We start from the raw sequence: 19,652 nt of genomic DNA, 5'->3' as shown, positions 1-19,652 counted from the left end.
TAGAACTTGAAAAAAGGTGTGCCCCAAACCTGTTGTTACCTGTCAGACACCTCCAGCAACCAGGGCACAGGCTCTGTAACCCTCCTCTCCTGTTGAGTGTGAGTGACTAACTCCCACTGTTTAATATCTTTGTTACCCTAGCATGAGTGGCTAGAGAGAGAAGCCTGCCACATAACCATCTTGTTATGAAAAAGGTAGTCACCCTGCCTCTGCAGTCTATGTGAGAGAAGTAAGTGCTCCACATGATGCTGGGTCCTCATCACCTTCTCTCATTTCCACCAAGATAATCATGACCAGAGTCAAAGAAGTGCTTGCTTTCTATGCTGAGGAGAGAACAAGGCACAGGAAGAAGAGAGACAAAGAGGAGTGGGGCATGTGGGACATGTCAAGAGAGAAAAGCAGGAAGACAGGGAGGAGGAAAGGCCATGAAGCTGGGTGAAGGAGGAAAGTCTGTCCAGAGGAAATATCATTCTGGCAGCAAAAAGAAAGGGGTGAGTGTGTGTGGTGGTGACTGGGGCCATGGACAAGTGGAAGGAACAAAATTCCTCTGAAGAGGAGAATTGAGAGGTGTAGGACTTGGATAGCTGGGAGAAGATCATATCTCCCTGGCAGATTACAGTTTGTTCCAAGTGCACCACTTGGATGCTTCCTGGGAAAACTGCTCCTGACCTGGGTTTCTCAGGCAGGGTGTAGCTGTAGAGAAGAGAAACCACATGCTTCCCGGGAGCCTCTTCCTCTTTCTGCTGGACCCCATCTTGGATTGATTGGGTGGCATCTGTGTCTTTGTCTTCACTGCTGCTGTACTGCTTCTCCAAATCTGTATCAAAGACAGTTCAATGGGCTTCTTTCCTTAAAATTCCTGTTTTCAGTTTCCTTTGGTCTTTGATGACTATGGCTCTCAAAATTGGTTTAAAATGGGCATTAGCCTTTCTCCATGCCTCACAATAGCTATTACCAAACTGTATTCCCAATAGCTTCACAATGAGCATATTGAGCATAGAATGCATTGCTAGCATATGTGAGGTTTAGGAAGAAGTCTTCATGATCCCAATATTCTAGTAGGAATCCATCCAAGGTGTAGTAGGATATGTCACTGATATCATACTTTGTTCTTTGTTTATTGGTTGTGGTAGCTGTTGGTATGGTGGCTGCTTCATTCATTGTTCCTTTTGCTGTTGACATGGTTGTTGATGGAGGTGATGATGTCTCTTCAGTTCTGACGAGCTCAATGGCCTTGGTGATGGTGAAGCGAACAATGGTGTTGAGGAGCCAGAGCTTGACTCACCTGGTCATTTAAACCTGTAGAATTCCACAGGAGGAATCCCAGAAGCACTCTCCTAAGAGGCTTGTCCCAGCAAATTGATAGCATGGTGTTGTTCCATCTTGTGTTCTCTTTTGTTTTCTAGTTAAAGTTTCTATGGGGCATAGAGTGTAGTTTGTTATGGCCCTGTCTTGCCATGTGCTGTTTCCCTCCCCATCTGGGCAGAAGGTATAATGCCCAGTTAGCACCAGTGCTGAGTAAGACTATTACTGTCCTTATGAAAGTGCAAATTCAATGTATTGGATTAGGTCCTAGACACATTATGCTTGTAGATCATCTAATTTTCTAAGGTTCAGATTTCCCTTCTCATCTTTGGTCCAGATAGTACTGCCTGTTCTGGGTGGCATGACTTCTGTTTTCTTTAAGTCTTGAGTGTTTCTGTCCCTGTAAACACATTAAGGGGAAATTATTCTACATGGTCCAGAAATATCTAATCGTTGTTGTAGCTCTAAGTCTGATTTAATATCTTCTTCTAAGGAAGAAGTGCTGTGGGATGTTCTGTATGGCAAAGGTGTTTCTGATTAGTCAATAAATAAAACACTGATTGGCCAGTAGCTAGGCAGGAAGTGTAGGCAGGACAAGGAGGAGAATAAAGCTGGGAAGTGGAAGGCTGAGTCAGAGAGACACTGCCAGCCACCATGATGAGAAACAGCATGTGAAGATGCCGGTAAGCCACGAGCCACATGGCAAGGTACAGATTTATGGAAATGGATTAATTTAAGCTGTAAGAACAGTTAGCAAGAAGCCTGCCACGGCCATACAGTTTGTAACCAATATAAGTCTCTGAGTTTACTTGGTTGGGTCTGAGCGGCTGTGGGACTGCCGGGTGACAAAGATTTGTCCTGACTGTGGGCAAGGCAGGAAAATTCCATCTACAAATGGTGTCCAACGTGGTGGCAAGAGTTTCCACCTAAAAACTGAGAAAAGATTCTAAAACGGAGCTAAAAACAGTTCCTAATTGTCTCTCTCAAATGAGCGGCAGCTGCCAGTTTGAGCTACTTGTGGATTCCTAGCATGCGTGCTCAACCTGCAGTTTGGTGGGAATGAGGCCTCTGCAAGTGGCACATTAAGCTGCGTGGTGGATTTAGACTTTGCTAGCACAAAACAAAAAAAAAAGAGTATTTTGGGCTACACGCTGCTTGGATAAAAGCATAGAGAACCACGATAGCTCCCAGAGCTGGTGGTAAACTACCGCGGCCAATGTTTGGAAGCTGAGGTGGGTGGAGCCAGCAGCCACAGCTGCTGCAGTTTAAAGCAATAGATTCACAATAAGACAGATTCAGATGTAATAGTTTACAATGTATGTAAAATATACGTAGGCTTGAAAGAGACAAAAAAAGGTGATATATACAGTTATAGAAACAAATACACAGTTTTAAAAAATAAAGTCTTTAAAGAGACAGTAAAGTTAATATAAAAAATAAGCCACGTAAAGATGAATATTACACAGAGAATCTGGATTGTGTTGTCTTTGGGATTTTTTTTTTTTCATTTTTCTTTATTGAGAAATTTTCTTTTTTTTTTAAATTTATTTTAATTTATTTTGCAATACAATTCAGTTCTACATATCAGCCACGGATTCCCTTGTTCTCCCCCCTCCCGTCCCCCTCACCTTCCCCCCAACCCCCACCCCATTCCCATCTCCTCCAGGGCAAAGCCTTCCCCACAGACTGAGATCAACCTGGTAGACTCAGTCCAGGTAGGTCTAGTCCCCTCCTCCCAGGCCGAGCCAAACAATCCTGCATAGGCCCCAGGTTTCAAACAGCCAACTCATGCAATGAGCACAAGATCTGGTCCCACTGCCTGGATGCCTCCCAAACAGATCAAGCCAATCAACTGTCTCACCCATTCGGAGGGCCTGATCCAGTGGGGACCCCTCAGCCATTGGTTCATAGTTCATGTGTTTCCATTCATTTGGCTATTTGTCCCTGTGCTTTATCCAACCTTGGTCTCAACAATTCTCGCTCATATAAACCCTCCTCATTCTCGCTAATTGGACTCCCAGAGAGACACCCGGGGCCTAGTCATGGATCTCTGCATCCAGATCCCTCAGTAGTTGGATGAGGTTTCTAGCACAACAATTAGGGTGTTTGGCCATCCCATCACCAGAGTAGGTCAGTTCGGGCTGTCTCTCGACCATTGCCAGCAGTCTGTTGTGTGGGTATCTTTGTGGATTTCTGTGGGCCTCTCTAGCACTTTGCTTCTTCCTATTCTCATGTGGTCTTCATTTACCATGGTCTCCTATTCCTTGTTCTCCCTCTCTGTTGTTGATCCAGCTGGGATCTCCCGCTCCCCCAAGCTCTCTTTCCCTCAACCCTCACCTTTCATTACCCCCACACATGTCCAGGCTGTTCATGTAGATCTCATTCCATTTCTCTGTCATTGGGCGATCCCTGTGTCTTTCTTGGGGTCCTGTTTTCCAGGTAGCCTCCCTGGTGATGTGAGTAGCAGACAAGTCATCCTTGTTTCATGTCTAGTATCCTGCTATGAGTGAGTACATACCATGTTTGTCTTTCTGAGTCTGGGTTACCTCACTCAGGATGATTTTTTCTAGATCCATCCATTTGTCTGCAAACCTCATGATGTCATTGTTTTTCTCTGCTGAGTAGTATTCCATTGTGTATATGTACCACATTTTGTTTATCCATTCTTCAGTTGAAGGGCATCTAGGTTGTTTCCATGTTCTGGCTATTACAAACAATGCTGATATGAACATAGCTGAACAAGTGCTCTTATGGTGTGGTTGAGCATTCCTTGGGTATATGCCCAAGAGTGGTATAGCTGGATCTTGGGGGAGATGGATTCCCAATTTTCTAAGAAAGCGCCATATTGATTTCCAAAGTGGTTGTACAAGCTTGCATTCCCACCAGCAGTGGAGGAGAGTTCCCCTAGCTCCACATCCTCTCCAGCATAAGGTGTCTTCAGTGTTTTTGATCTTAGCCATTCTGACAGGAGTAAGGTGGTATCTCAGAGTTGTTTTGGTTTGCATTTCCCTGATGATTAGGGATGTTGAGCAATTCCTTAAATGTCTTTCGGCCATTTGAGTTTCCTCTGTTGAGAATTCTCTGTTTAGTTCTATAGCCCATTTCTTAATTGGACTGTTGGGCATTTTGATGTCTAATTTCTTGAGTTCCTTATATATTCTGGATATCAGTCCTCTGTCAGATGTGGGGTTGGTGAAGATCTTTTCCAGTTCTGTAGGCTGTCGCTTTGCCTTGTTGACCGTATCCTTTGCTCTACAAAAGCTTCTCAGTTTCAAGAGGTCCCATTGATTGATTGTTTCTCTCAGAGTCTGTGCTACTGGTGTTCTATTTAGGAAGTGGTCTCCTATGCCAATGCGTTCAAGACTACTTCCTACTTTCTCTTCTAGCAGGTTCAGAGTAGCTGGATTTATGTTGAGGTCCTTGATCCACTTGGACTTAAGTTTTGTGCACGGTGATAGATATGGATCTATTTGCAGCCTTCTACATGTTGATATCCAGTTTTGCCAGCACCATTTGTTGAAGATGCTTTCTTTTTTCCATTGTGCACTTTTGGCTTCTTTGTCAAAACTTATATGCTCATAGGTGTGCGGATTAATGTCAGGGTCTTCAATTTGATTCCATTGGTCCACATGTCGGTTTTTATGCCAGTATCAAGCTGTTTTTATTACTGTAGCTCTATAGTAGAGCTTGAAGTCAGGGATCGTGATGCCTCCAGAAGTTGTGTTATTGTACAGGATTCCTTTGGCTATCCTGGGTTTTTTGTTTTTCCATATGAAGTTGAGTATTATTCTTTCCAGGTCTGTGAAGAATTGTGTTGGTATTTTGATGGGGATTGCATTGAATCTGTAGATTGCTTTTGGTAAGATTGCCATTTTTACTATGTTAGTCCTGCCTATCCATGAGCATGGGAGATCTTTCCATTTTCTGACATCTTCAATTTCTTTTTTCAGGGACTTAAAGTTCTTGTCATATAGGTCCTTCACTTGCTTGGTTAGTGTTACCCCAAGGTATTTTATGTCATTTGTGGCTATAGTAAAGGGTGATGTATCTCTGATTTCCTTCTCCGCTTCTTTGTCCATTGTATATAGGAGGGCTACTGATTTTTTTGAGTTGATCTTGTATCCTGCTATGTTGCTGAAGGTGTTTATAAGCTGTATCAGTTCCTTGGTGGAATCTTTGGGGTCGCTCAAGTATACTATCATGTCATCTGCAAATAGGGAAAGCTTGACATCTTCCTTTCCAATTTGTATCCCCTTAATCTCCTTATGTTGTCTTATTGCTCTGGCTACAACTTCAAGTACTATATTGAATAAGTATGGGGAGAGTGGACAGCCTTGCCTCGTTCCTGATTTTAGTGGAATTGCTTTGAGTTTCTCTCCATTTAATTTGATGTTGGCTGTTGGCTTGCTGTAAATTGCCTTTATTATGTTTAGGTATGTTCCCTGTATTCCTGATCGCTCCAATACCTTTATCATGAAGGGGTGTTGGATTTTGTCAAATGCCTTTTCTGCATCCAGTGAGATGATCATATGGTTTTTTTCTTTGAGTTTGTTTATATGGTGTATCACATTGACGGACTTTCGTATGTTGAACCACCCTTGCATCCCTGGAATGAATCCTACTTGATCATGGTGGATAATTGTTTTGATGTGTTCTTGGAGTCTGTTTGCCAGTATTTTATTGAGTATTTTTGCATCTATGTTCATGAGGGAGATCGGTCTGTAGTTCTCTTTCCTTGTTGTATCCTTGTTTGGTTTAGGAATTAGGGTAATTGTAGCCTCGTAGAAGGAGTTTGGTAATGTTCCTTCTGTTTCTATTGTGTGGAACAATTTAGAGAGTATTGGTATTAACTCTTCTTTGAAGATCTGGTAGAATTCTGCGCTGAAACCATCTGGTCCTGGGCTTTTTTTGGTTGGGAGACTTTTAATGACTGTTTCTATTTCGTTAGGGGTTATTGGACTATTTAAATAGTTTATCTGGTCTTGATTTAACTTAGGTATGTGGTACCTATCCAGAAAGTTATCCATTTCTTTTAGGTTTTCCAGTTTTGTCGAATAGAGGTTTTTGAAGTATGACCTGATGATTCTCTGGATTTCCTCAATGTCTGTTGTTATGTCCCCCTTTTCATTTCTGATTTTGTTGATTTGGATGCTCTCTCTCTGTCTTTTGGTTAGTTTGGATAAGGGCTTGTCTATCTTGTTGATTTTCTCAAAGAACCAACTCTTTGTTTCATTAATTTTTTGTATTGTTCTCTTTGTTTCTATTTTATTGATTTCAGCTCTCACTTTGATAATTTCCTGGCATCTATTTTTCCTGGGAGACTGTGCTTCTTCTTGTTCTAGAGCTTTCAGGTATGCTGTTAAGTCTCTAGTGTGAGATTTCTCCAACTTATTTATGTGGGCATTTAGTGCTATGAATTTCCCTCTTAGTACTGCTTTCATAGTGTCCCATAAATTTGGATATGTGGTGTCTCCATTTTCATTGATCTCTAGGAAGTCTTTAATTTCTTTCTTTATTTCTTCCTTAACCCATTGGTGATTCAGTTGGGTATTATTCAGTTTCCATGAGATTGCAGGTTTTCTGTAGTTTTTGTTGTTGTTGAAATCCAACTTTAGACCATGGTGGTCTGATAGAACACAGGAGGTTATTCCAATTGTTTTGTATTTGTTTAGATTTGTTTTGTGGCCAAGTATGTGGTCAATTTTAGAGAAGGTTCTATGGGGTGCTGAGAAGAAGGTATATTCTTTTTTGTTAGGATGGAATGTTCTGTAGATATCGATTAAGTCCATTTGAGTCATGACATCAGTTAAGTCCTTTATTTCTCTGTTAAGTTTCAATTTGGGAGATCTGTCCAGTGGTGAAAGTGGGGTGTTGAGGTCTCCCACTATTAATGTGTGGGGTTTTATATGTGATTTAAGCTTTAGTAATGTTTCTTTTACATATGTGGGTGCCCTTGTGTTTGGGGCATAAATATTCAGAATTGAGACTTCATCTTGGTGGATCTTTCCTGTGATGAGTATGTAATGCCCTTCTTGATCTCTTTTGATTGATTTTAGTTTGAAGTCTATTTTGCTGGATATCAGGATGGCTACACCCGCTTGTTTCTTAAGACCGTTTGATTGGAAAGTCTTTTCCCAGCCTTTTATTTTTAGGTAGTGTCTATCTTTGAATTTGAGATGTGTTTCTTGTATGCAGCAGAAAGATGGGTCCTGCTTTCGTATCCATTCTGTAAGCCTATGTCTTTTTATAGGTGAATTAAGTCCATTGATATTGAGGGAAATTAATGACCAGTGATTGTTCATTCCTGTTATTTTTTGGTGGTGATGTGTGGGTACTTCTATATGTTGGGGTTTACTGCTGTGCCTTTATCTGTTGCCTGTGTTTTTGAGGGTGATTCTGACTTCCTTAGGTTGGAATTTTCCTTCTAATGCTTTCTGTAGGGCTGGGTTTGTGGATAAGTATTGTTTAAATCTGGCTTTGTCATGGAATGTCTTGTTCACTCCATCTATGGTGATTGAAAGTTTTGCTGGGTATATTAGTCTAGGCTGACATCCATGGTCTCTTAGTGTCTGCATTACATCTGTCCAGGTTCTTCTGGCTTTCAAAGTCTCCATTGAGAAATCGGGTGTTATTCTGATGGGTTTGCCTTTATATGTCACTTGGCCTTTTTCCTTTGCTGCTCTTAATATTCTTTCTTTATTCTGTACATTTAGTTGTTTAACTATTATGTGGCGAGGGGACTTTTTTGGGGGGTCTAGTCTGTTTGGTGTTCTATAAGCTTCTTGTATCTTCATAGTCATTTTCTTCTTTAAGTTGGGAAAGTTTTCTTCTATGATCTTGTTGAATATATTTTCTGTGCCCTTGAGTTGGTATTCTTCTCCTTCTTCGACCCCTATTATTCTTAGGTTTGGTCTTTTCATGGTGTCCCAAATTTCTTGGACATTTTGGTTCATGACTTTGTTGGCTTTAGTGTTTTCTTTGACTGATGAATGTATTTCTTCTACTGTATCTTCAACACTAGAGATCCTCTCTTCCATCTCTTGCATTCTGTTGATTATACTTGCATCTGAAGTTCCCAATCGTTTTCTCAGATTTTCTATTTCCAGCATTCCCTCTGTTTGTGTCTTCTTCATTTTTTCTATTTCCCTTTTCAGGTCTTGGACTGTTTCCTTCATTTGTTTCATTGATTTTTCTTGATTTTCTCTCAGTATTTTATTGTTTTCTTCCAGGACTTTATTGATTTCTTCTAATTTGTTTGCCCTTTCCTCTAGTTGTTTACAGCGTTCTTCACATTTTTTTGTCTTTTCCTCTACACAAGCCTCTAGCTTCTTCATGATATCATTCATAAGGCTGTTTTCTTCTGCTTCTTCCAATTTCTGATGTTCAGGTCTAGGTGTTGGAGGAGGGCTAGGGCCTGGTGATGCTGTATTGCTATTCATTTTGTTGTATATGTTTCTGCCTTGACGTCTGCCCATCTCCTTGTGGTTCATTCTTGGCCTTATCCGCACACTTGGTTCAGACAGACCAGTGTTCCAAAAGGGAAGTCAGTGTTGCAAAAGGGAAGTCCGGAGCAAGATGGGAGCTGGGGGCCGGCCTCTAAGTCTCAGGCGTCTTTGGGATTTTTAACTGCAGAAAAACATTTGATTGTAAAAGCTGTTTAGTTATGCCAAAATGTATATTTTAAACATACCTTGACTTCAAAATTTGGATATAAGGATATGTTGCTTTGGAAAAGAGTCTCTTTTGTTCCCACAGAAAGCCAGAGGCTATGGATTTGTTCCAGATTAAGATACATCAGGTTTGACCAGCCAAGACCCCCTGAAAGGTCTCCGATGACACCATGGCCCAGATGATCCAACATCCAGAATGGTTTGAAGGCAACTGGCTCAGATGATACAGCCTCACGGACTACTCCATGATCCTAAAATTTTCTTTGTGTCCCCATAAGATACAGCGCCCCCCTCCAGCAGGAAGTAGTAAGAGAAGCTATGCCCAAATTCCCAAATTATATGTAATTTTACTTTGTTAAGGTTAAAACCTTCCTTTTTGAAAAAAAAGAAAAGAAAAGGGGAAGTGCTGTGAGATGGTCTATATGTCAAATGTGTTGCTGATTAGTCAATAAATAAAACACTGATTGGCCATTGGCTAGGCAGGAAGTATAGGTGGGACAAGGAGGAGAATAAAGCTGGGAAGTGGAAGGCTGAGTCAGAGAGACACTGCCAGCCGCCACGATGACAAACAGCATGTGAAGATGCTGGTAAGCCACGAGCTATGTGGCAAAGTATAGATTAATGGAAATGGATTAATTTAAGCTGTAAGAACAGTTAGCAAGAAGCCTGCCACGGCCATACAGTTTGTAACCAATGTAAGTCTCTGTGTTTACTTGGTTGGGTCTGAGGGACTGTGGGACTGGCAGGTGATAGAGATTTGTCCTGACTGTGGTCCAGGCAGGAAAACTTAGGCTACAAAGAAGCTCTATTCAATCTTGGTCTAGTACATATCATAGCATGCAATTTTAATAGCCTTTTCAAGGGAGTATCTTTTAGTTGTAATAACTCAGGTTTAAGCAGTTCATTCAGTCTTTCTACATTGCCAGGTGCAGCTGGATTATATACTAGACAGAAGTCCCATTGTCCAGACCACCTCTGGACTTGAGATTCTGTAGAGTGTGTTCCTTGATCTGACTCAATAATTACTGGACAGCTATATCTGCCTATCCATCACTGCAGACTGTATATTGTTGCCAACTGGTCTGGTCTATGACTTTCTTTGGCTAATCCAAGCCCTGTGCTTACATCTACAAGGGTGCAGGCATAAAGGCCCCTGTGAGTAATCAAAGGTCTAATGAAATCTATTTGTTCATAATCAAACTGTTTAGGAGACCATGTTACAGCTGGTAGTCAATGTCTGAATATAGTTTTAAGTGCTTGACAAAGGCAGCAGTCTCTAATGGTGTATTTACAGGCTTGCCAGGATATCATAATGTTCCCTTTATCAAACCATTAAATAAACATGTGTGTCAATATGTCCCAATGTTTTATATAGTCCTAGGATTTCTTCTTAATAATGTTAACATTCTCAGATTTCTTAATTTTTCATTTTGGGTTCCTTTTAATATTTATTCTCATAGGGTTGTCTTGAGTTTGCCAACGGTTTGACCTATCATCCTTGCTGATTTATTCTGAATTTGTTCCCTAGCAAGTATTAATATTCGAGTCTTAAGTGAACATGATTCCATTCTGTCCTCTATTTCATTGTTTTTAGGTGTCTTGTCTGTCTTGTCTGTGTTGGTGTCCACATGGGCCATATAAATTTTGATGTATTTGCTAAGTTTTGCCATTTGCATCCATGCCTCCCTTGGCCAAATATCTTTGCTATTTATCTGCCAGTTGTTGGTTTTCCCTTTTTGATGACCATATAGCTATACAATTGCCCACAGACCATGAATAAAAGAAGATATAGCTTTTCCTTTTGCCTTCCTTAGCTGTTTGTCTTCTAGCCAGTAGTGCTGCTATTACTTCAGCGTGTTGTGCTGATTTGGTGGTTCCTTCCTCAGTAATAGCCATTCCATCCCCTGGTCTACAGGCTGCTGCTTCCCATTTAGTTTTGTTTCTATCAGTGTTTGATGAGCCATCAGCAAACCACGACAGGTGCCTCTTTTGGGGGGCGGTCTGAGCGGTTTAGGGATGGGGATTATAGGCAAACACAGCTATTTCCTCAGTGCAGGAAGGCTCAGATCCCTTTGCTACCTCATCCTGGTCACAAATGAATTCAGATAGGTACCATTTCCAGTGTAATACCTTTCCTTACAAGGGTAAGCCTGTGAAGGACTCTGCCTTCCAGGGGACCCAATCTATTATTGGGATGGGCTCCTATATGACCAAAAGGTAGTTGGCAATGACTGAGTGTCGGGTCCTGTATGCCTCATAAAATATCTATATATGTTTCTCAAAGAGTGAGTATTTATTCTCCACGTATGGTAAGTGTTTGCAGTAGAAGCCAACAGCCAATTGTTGGTGGACTCCCTTTCGCTTTCTGAGGGGTTCCCAGTTGCTGTATTCACTAATATATGTAATATCTATAATTAAGGTACCATCTGGTTCAATATTGGACAGGGTTGCATCCTCAGAAATGAGCTTACAGGCTGTCTCAAGAGCTTCTCTTTGTTCTGTCCCCACTAGAAATAAGCTGGCTTTCTAGTAACCCTACAGTGGGATTTCAAATAATCTGTAAATATGGTATGTGGTTCCTCCAGTATGCAGACACACCAATTAGGTGTTGCATCTGGGTTTTGTCCCTGGGTGGGGGGATATTTAGAATATTGTGCAGTAAGCCATATAGGACCTCAGTTCCTTCAGATGTCCATAAAACACCTAGAAACTTGGTTGAGGTATCTAGCCCTTTCACCTTGTCTTTATTAATGGTCCAGCCACCATGTACCAGGGTATCAATTACCGTCTTCATATAGTTTTGAACAGTGTCCTTATTGTATCCTGCAATCAAAATATCATCTACATAGCTTAAAAGTAGGCAATCCAATTTAGGTAGCTTTTCCAGTGACCATCTTAGTGTCACATGCCCAGTGATCAGGCTATTCTTTATAGCCTGTGGCACTCTTTTGAATCTGTATTGTTTATTATTCCAGGTAAAAGTAGTAATGTCTCAGAGTCCACATGGAGTGGTATGCCAAAGAACATGTCTGATAAGTCTATGTTACCAAAGAATTTTGGGTTTTAATTCCTAATCTTTAAGAATTTATCCTCTATATCAGGTAAATTTCCTGGCATTTGTGGACAAAGCTGATTAATGCTTATATAATCTACTGTATATCTCCATTGACCTTTTGGCTTCTTTACTGGCCAAACAGGACTATGGAAGGACTGTGTGGGTTCATTGATATCTTCCTTCAATAATTTGTTTACAGCGTCAGTCATGGTTTCATCAACTCCCTTGATAGGGTATTGCTTGGTAAATACACCTTTAATTTTAGGGAGTTCTATAGGAGGAATTTGTACTTGGGTAATGTTACAGCCTAGGGGTTTAAGTTTTTAAATAAGATGTCATTGTGGAAATAATTTGAGTATGACATCCATCCCTAGGATACAATTAGGTGCTGGTGTAAATAGTGTGGGAATATTTAGAAACAAATTATAGACTAATATTTTCTATTCCTGTTTTAAATGGTTTTCCTGATACCCCTTCAGTAATTACACAATTTGGGGGTTTGGGTAGGGGTTGGTAGAGGTTGCAAATCTTTACCTCATTTTCTATATCTACCAGTCAAGTTATCTATTGGACCATGCCCCTGATCTTTCCTGGGATCTATATGAAGGGTCTTGCGTCCTTCCTTGATACCAGGGTGGTCAATTCAGTATATTTTTTCATCTGCCTAGGAATCTGTTTCTAAATCCCCCCCTTTGGGTTGTCTGATTGATATATGTATTTGATCTCTTCCAAAAAATCCATGATTTTCTGAAAGCATGAATAGCTGGGTCTGGGCTTTGGTCTTGCCCTGCCTTTGCCCACATTTTAAGTGAGTTTCCATGGTGCTGGTTTGGGTTAGATTCTGTACATAAGACTGGAGGGATATTATCTTATCTGTCTCCAGTTCTCTAGTCCCCTTGAAGAAATTAAATAGCTTTTCCAACAGTCTGGCAATTGGCCAGAGTTGATGTCATTGGCATTCACAAATGTGTACGGGCATCCTTAATTAGCCTTGTCCATAAAGTGCTCAGTAGGCAAAAATGAGGCCTTGACTTCCAACTCCCCCTTTTAACAAACACCTATGGTGGCATAGGCTGGGAAGATCACTACTGGCAAGGTGGAGACCTGATGATTGCTGAGTGTCACAGTCTAGCCAGCCTACCTGAATCACTGAGCCCTTGATATACATGAGAAACCATTTCTCAAAACACACACTCACATACACATACACTTACACAGACATACACACACACACAAACACAAGCACACACACACACACACACACACACACACACACACACACACAAAGATGAATGTGTCTGAGGAACAATCACTTAGGTTTTCCTGGGGCTTCTACATACACATGCACCTAATAATTGTATGTATATACACACAGAGGCAACAACAGACAGAAAGGTGTTTCTTGGGGGAGATGAAACACACACACGGAGCACACAGAGAAAAAGGAGGGCTCAGGAAGATGAAAAGAAGTCTCTTCTCAGGTGGGACTTTTAAGGTTCTAAAGAGTCTTCCTCCATCACTTGATTTGATCAGTTTGAAAAAAGACAGGATGATTCATGGGGCTAAACTTGTTGCACAATGTGTCCTGTTCTGGCTTCCAAAGAATGTGTTGAGCCAGTGCATCTGTAGGGGGACTGTTGGTGAGAGAAAATGGGCTAGAAGGTCTGTGTGAAGCTGTCAGGCTTTTGTCTCAGGTCAGGAGTGTAAGGACAAAGCTGGCAGTCTTGAAAGTTCATCATCTTTAATACCTAGTCATGGACCCACTCTCTATCTGCCTCCCTGGGGGTCTAACTTCTAGTATCTCAATTTCCTATGCTACCAATTCCTTGTCATGAGTACTTCCTAGATTCGTTCAAGCCTAAATCACCACATACCCCCAGATGCTTCTCTCATTTGAAAGAAACTTCATCAAATGTACGGCTTTTGAAAATTTGTGGTGTCCATCCTGATACACCTATATCTATATGCTAGAGGATGAATATAGCATGTTCTAGTATGTGGAATGAGCCATGTAAGTGACTATCTGGGGATAGAGGAAGGGGACTAGAAGGAGGGGGAGAAGAGACAAACAGGCAGGTGTGATAAATACATATTTAATAATATATACATATAAACATGACATGAAGAAATTTAGCATTTTGTATGATTATTAGAATAATCATTAAATATTTATTATGGTAGTCATCCTAACACTCAGGACACAGTGGTCCAGAGCTGCAAGTATAAGATGAAGAAGCCCACTGCACTCTCATTGCCTGCACCTGTCCCTGTTGATCTGCAGGGACCTGCTGCCAGCTCAGGGACAAGAGCTTGTCCTTCCCTTTCCTTAGGTGTATACATGTGGAAATACCTTCTTTTTCTTAGTTATTGTATTAGTTTGATCCTTGGCTATTATAAATTTTCCATAATCATGTCTATAAATCTGTTCCTAGAGATCAGGGTCCTCCAGAGTAAGGGTGGATGAGGCAAGGAGGTGTTTAAACTTACCCATATCCAGCACAGCATACTAGATTGACTCAGAAATGTGTGATTTGAGTTTCTAATCAATTATTGAGTTCATCATTTCCCAAGTCCATCGCCACTGAGAAGCTTCTAGTTCTAATCTGTCTCTGGAGTTCCCTTTCCTCCTGAGGTTCAGCAATAACAAGCCTGTGTCTACCTCACAAGTGTTGAGAAAACGCCTCCACAGTATGATGAGGCAGCATGACCTCCTAGTGAGTACAGGGTCTACTGACTTCAGGCTCCCACTCAATAAAGTCTGGATCTCCAACCACCACTTTCTTGCAAAGGGGATAAGCTTCAGTGAGGCTGGGGACTGTCACAGGATTAGGACCTTATCCAAATGATGATCTGTCCCACAGGAGCACTGAAGGATTATGGGAGTGATAACAGCCCCAACTCAAGTTAGGAAGCCAACTCTTGCTATGTTCTAAACTTGTCCAGCCTCCCCCCTCACATGGATTTCTGCACAGGAAACAGAAGGCTTTTATAAAATACCATGAGAAATGCCCTTATACTGGCTTCAGATATGAGAGTCAGTGTGGGAACCCTGTTTCTCTCTAAATTCATGTGACCTCACCTGGTCTTAACTGGCCTCTTGGCTTCCTCCTGAGTCCTGCAGTATTTACGCTGCTGAAACAGAATTCCCAAAGATGCTAAGCTTACAAACAAAAGGTAGCTAATTATATAGTTATAGAGCCTGATAGATAATTGAGAATTTCAGAGAATTCAGTGTCTTTTAGGGTACCACACTGGCTCATAAATGATGTCTTCTCACTGTTAACACATGAAACAAAAGCAGGAGCTATAATGATATTTTTGTAAGTATACCTATCTAGTCACTGACGATTTTTCCATGTAAATGGCTCTGCTGTCAGATGCAGTCTCCACTGGGCTATATTTCAACATTTTGGAGGAGAGAGATATTTAAGACAAAGCTTCTGATAACCTTACTTTTCCTTAATGTCTCCAAAGGAAGGAACATTGATTCTAGTCTTAGTCCTCCATCTCTGCTGATTTATTATTTCTCTCCATTTCCATTTACATGCTCATCACTCTACTTTTCTGTGGAATATTAATTTAAGATGTTCTACATTTGATTATGCTGTGGAACATTTGTTTTAATGATGCAAAGATATGTTGTATTCTTTTATGTTGCATTTGTTTTACTCTGTGAAGCTGTATTATGTTGCCTGTCTAAAGCATCTGATGGTCTAATAAAGAGCTGAATGGCCAATAGCAAGGCAGGAGAAATGATAGTGGGGCCGGCAGGCAGTGAGAATAAATAGAAGGAAAAATCTGGGAGAAAGGGAAGGAGGAGCAAGAACAAGGAGAGGAGGAAGCTAGGGGCCAGCCACCCAGCCACACAGCTAGCCATGGAGTAAGAGTGAAAATAAGATATACCAAAGTAAGAGAAAGGAAAAAGCTCAGAGGCAAAAGGTAGACAGGTTAATTTAAGTTAAGAAAAGCTGGTTAGAAATAAGCCAATCTAAGGCCGGGCATTTTTAAGTAATAATAAGCCTCTGTGTGTATTTATTTAGGAGTTGTGTGGCAGGCCCCCCAAAAGAATAAAGAGGAAAACAAACAAACAACTAGACTCTTTAACACAATACAGAGTATCCAGGGGATCATTTACTTAGAGCATTGATTCCAAATCTACCCAGTGCCCCTTGTCCAGCTACAATCTTCTCACTGGCCTCCTAAGAGTATAGCAAACTCTGAAACTCTCTGAGCACATTCTTGAAATCATCCCCATAAAGCCTGCCATACAGTGGGTAAACCCTCCTTTTCCTCTTCCCCTTCTTCTCCTTCTTGCATAGCAGGTGAAGGACAGAAAGGACAATCACTAGTCAAGTGTGAATTCTGGGCATATGGGCCAGAGGGGCTGCTGCTAGGTGGCAGACATTCCCTTTTATAGGTGGGCAGCTTCTTAGGTTGAGATGATCCCAGACCATGAGGTGTCTGGAATGTTACACTGGATTCCTAGGTGTACTGATAGCATTGAGAAGAAATAAAATTTAGTATTTTTGTGAGATCCTATAGGTCCATTATTATTACAGCTGTATTTCCCTTTTCTTAAATTTTGAAGTCTATCATCCTGGCAATCACTGCTTAGAGGAGCATTATGGTGATGTTGGGGACATGAGCTAACACTGAAGAAATGCCTGACACCTACATACAGTCTGTACACCATAGAAGTATGGACAATTAGTTGTCATCTGTAGGACTGGAGTGTTAGTCTCATGGTCAGGAGCAGAATTCCTTCTACCTTTTCATACCCCTGGAATGAGGAATGCAGATGGAGCAAATATAGGAATGATTTCTAGTGGAAGAAATCATGACTTCGTTCCTTAAGCTGATATTGTTGAGAATGAAAGAGTTTGAGAATTTGCCATTTCTTATGATACATATAAAAAGCTAACAAGTGGGATCAGCTCAACTACTGCTTAAATAGTTCTCTTAAAATTCCACACATCTCAGTTCTGCATATTATATCTTTTCTAAAACTAAGTTTTCTTGAAAATTATACACACACACAAACACATACATAGACATACATAGTTGAATTGCTATGTTGATAGAAAGAACCTGAGAATTTTTAATTCTTCTGTTCTGAAAAAAATGTAAATATGTTTACCTTACCCATTTCTGTTTCCAATTGTTCTAGAATATAGGATAAGCTAGGTGGAGGATTTGTGGATCTCTGTATCCTGTATTCTGGCAGGAGATCATAGTGTTACTTAAGCCAACAGTAGGTATAACCTAGAAAATGAGGAAGGTGCAGTTTATACTCATGGTATTTTTAAATAAGTCCTCATAAGGAAAATTATAACACAACAGCCTCACTACAAAAAAATTTATAAGTCACTGGTAGAGAATATCTTATTAGGTATTTTATGATGTCAATAGATTCCTGAGGGGGAAAAAAGGAGAATTAAATTGGACTTCTAACAGCTCAGATTTTTGGGTTTTGTGCTGTTGCTTGTTCCTCTCAGAAATTTTGTGAATCAAAACATAGTAGCAACCTTGCCAGAGAAAGTAGCACAAGTAGTGGGTTAGGCTTCTTTTGTTTGGGTCATGCAAGAAACTATATCTCACAACAATTAGGCAGAAATTTTGTGAAATTTTAGTCTTGATGAGATTGAGAGATTCAGTCTGAGAGCAGAATTCTGGAGGGAACCAGTGCCATTTCTCACAGCCACAATGGAGTAAGAAGTCCCATGAGTCCTCTCATCTGAGAAAATGAGAAACTGGACAACAAGCACAACCCATCCTGTGAGGACACAGAGAGCACTTATCACAGAGGAATCCTGAATTCGGGTGAACTGCCTGAGTGATCTCCCAAAGGAAGCCTGGGACCAAAGCTAGGGTTACAAATAAGGCTGATAAATGGAAAAGGAGTCATTCCCAACCTCTACACAGAAGGTGCAGCTGTCCTTCACACAGGAGGGCCAGAGAATTCAGCAACAATTCCACAATCCACCTTCAAGATCCTTGAGAAAATATTCAGATAAAAGTGATTACTTTTTAACTGAAAACAGATCTTTTTCATACAGTATATTACGATTATATTTTTCTCTCCCTATTTCCTCCCAGATCCTCCCCACCCACCCAAATCTATACCCTTTGTTTCTCTCATAATACTACAAATAGGCATCTACAAAATAATAATAAAATGAAATAAGACAGTAAAAACAAACAAATCAAAACAGAAAAAAAAGATTAGTACAGGAAAAGAAGCATATATAGATGCAGACACACACACACATACACACACACACACACACACACACACACACACACACACACACACACACACACACACCTGCATGCAGAAATCCTGTGAAAGCACAAAACTGGAGAAGTTAATATATATGCAAAGGACCAATAAGTTAAAAAAATAAATAAACAAATAAATGAATAAATATGATGCCCCAAAAAAGCATTATGCAGCAAAGAACCTCCAAAAAGGCCACTGAGTTCATTTTGTGTTGACTTCTGGTCATAGGGTCTGTCCACACAAGTGGTTGTATACCCATGGAGATTCCATTGGAAATAATTAATTTTTCATTTGTGAGCAGTTATCAAGTGGAGGTAACTGGGGTAAGAATGTGAGATTGTGTCCTCTTCTCCTCTCAGCCCTGGGACCCCATCTGGCCCTCTCCCATGCAGGCCCTTTGTGTGATCACACAGTCTGAGTTCATATGTGCATTGGTTCTTCTATGTATAGAAGAAGTTATTTCCCAGTGTCCTCCACCCCTCTGGCTCTTACACTCTTTCTGCCTCCTCCTCTAAGAGTTCTCTGAGGCCTGAGTGGAGAGTTCTGGTGGAGACATCCCATCTAGGACTGAGTTTTTAATGTCTCTTATTATCAGCACATTGTCTAGATCTGGGCCTCCTTATTGTTCCCATGCATTGCAGGAGGAAGTTTCTGATGGCTGCCTAGGAGACACTGATCTATGAGATAGCAGAATGTCATTAGAGTATTTTATTGCTATTTTCCATTGCCAGAACAGTACTATTCTGTTTTCCCAAGCCCCTGAGCTATGCAGTCTCAGGTTCTTGGCCCTCAAGCTATGTCAGGGATAGTTCCATCTCATGGATTGGGCCTTAAATCCAATCAGACTAGTTAGTGACTCCCACAAGCTTTGTGTCACTATTACATTAGTGCATCTTGCAGGAAGGATAGGGATAGGGTTAGAGTTAGTCATACTGTTAGGGTTTGGTTTAGAATTAGAGCTGTGGTTAAGATCATTACTGGGCTAGGGATAGGTTAGGGTCAATGATTTTAAGACATTGATTGACACTGTGAGCTTATGTGAGACTGTGTGTATAAGCATGAGTGCGGGTGAGTGTAATAGTACATTCAGGTATCATGATGTGTGTGTTTATATGATCATAAGTTTGCTCATGCCTATATGAGCATGATTCGAAGAACATGGGTTTGAGTATAGGATTGTGTTTCTCTGGGTATGTGCTTGGAAGTATATTACAGTGGTGTGTGGGTGTGTGTGTGTGTGTATGAAAGAGTGCATAGAAGTGACAGTGTATAGCAGACAACAGTATAAGTATCTTTAGTGTAAGCGAGTGTCAGTGAGGTAGTTGTGCATGTAAGGAGTTAG

This window comes from Peromyscus californicus, unplaced genomic scaffold, assembly GCF_007827085.1.
Source record: "Peromyscus californicus insignis strain IS unplaced genomic scaffold, ASM782708v3 Scaffold_16__1_contigs__length_79575227, whole genome shotgun sequence".
Lineage (NCBI taxonomy): Eukaryota > Metazoa > Chordata > Mammalia > Rodentia > Cricetidae > Peromyscus > Peromyscus californicus.
Note: the sequence above shows the minus strand (reverse complement) of the source record.